Genomic DNA, 1,326 nt, shown 5'->3' on the forward strand with positions numbered 1-1,326 from the left:
TTTATTTAACTTCTTTTGGACTGATGCACTGCAACATCCACTGAGTGCCATTAAACAGCTTAAAAGATCAAAGACAATTTTTAAAATAACTCCGACTGGATTCGTCTGAAAGAAGAAATTCATATACACCTAGGATGACTTGAGGGTGAGTAATTTATGGGCTAATTTTCATTTTTGGGTGAACTAACCCTTTAAGTAAATAAGAAGTTAATATTGTGTTATATTTTAAACACAATATTGTCTTTTTTTGCTCAGTTTTGCTAACAAAAGTATTACCTAAAGCCTTAGCATAATTGTTGTGTGTCTCCGAGCAACATAGCGATGTTTAGTTTCTGAATGAATCAGCGTTTTGAATGAATCAGGCAAATCAATGATTCAAAAGCCCATTCATTGAGAGAGCCGTTTACTCAATTCCTGAATGAATCAGCCGTTTGAACAAATTGAATGAATGACTCAAAGAAATTACCGCCAAATTCTGCCAGCTTTAGTTCCTATTTAGAGTATTATTGTATCATTTCATTTAAAATAAATAAATTAATTAATTAATTTAAAAAAAGGAAAAAAATAAAACTTTAAAGGGATAATTCACCCCCCAAAAATTTAATTATGTCATTATTTACTCAAACCTGAATGAATGACTTTCTTTTGTGGAACATAAAAGAAGGTATTTTGAAGACTGCTGGAAACAAAGCTGTTTTGGTTACCAGTGACTTTCATTGCATAAAGGGAAAAAAAAACCGAAAAAAAAAACAAAAAACAGATGTTTCTCAAATTATCTTCTATGTTCCATTTATGTAAGGCCGTTGTAGCCTAAATGTTTACAGTCATGGCCAAAAGTTTTGGCAGTGACAGAAATTTTGTTTTGCAAAGTTTGCTGCTTAAGCTGTTGTGGTGTTCATTCTCATTGTTTCTAGATTATTGTGTAGAGTGATCAGATACATTTAAAATAATTGCTAAAAGCTTTATTGGCCAAAAAAAGGAACTTTTCACAAAAATAAACATTTCACAGTTTTTTGGTCCTGACACAAAATGACCAGCTAACATTAATTGACTAATCATATCAGCAGCACATGTGAAAGTGTGAATGAGTACTAGTCAGGTTAATCACTATCATACTAATTAGATTGTAAGAGCAGACTGATTGCTATAAAGGGAGGGAAGAAGCACTTCCAATCATTGTGTTCTTGTTAGCAATGGTTACACGTGCAGCCATCATCGCTTCGCATCAAAATGGCCTCACATGCAAGGAAATTGCTACAAAGAATATTGCACCTGAAAGAACCATTTACCGGATCATCAAGAACTTCAAGGAGAGAGGTTCGACTG

At 33.2% G+C, this 1,326-nt stretch overlaps 1 protein-coding gene across 1 annotated transcript in view; it reads right to left on the minus strand.

The window, feature by feature from the left end:
* The window catches only part of znf292a (zinc finger protein 292a), a 52,095-nt gene that overhangs the window by 15,546 nt on the left and 35,223 nt on the right, over positions 1–1,326 (minus strand). The window lies entirely within an intron of this gene.

Source organism: Sinocyclocheilus anshuiensis, unplaced genomic scaffold (assembly GCF_001515605.1).
Source record: "Sinocyclocheilus anshuiensis isolate Anshui unplaced genomic scaffold, SAMN03320099.WGS_v1.1 scaffold452, whole genome shotgun sequence".
NCBI classification, from domain to species: domain Eukaryota; kingdom Metazoa; phylum Chordata; class Actinopteri; order Cypriniformes; family Cyprinidae; genus Sinocyclocheilus; species Sinocyclocheilus anshuiensis.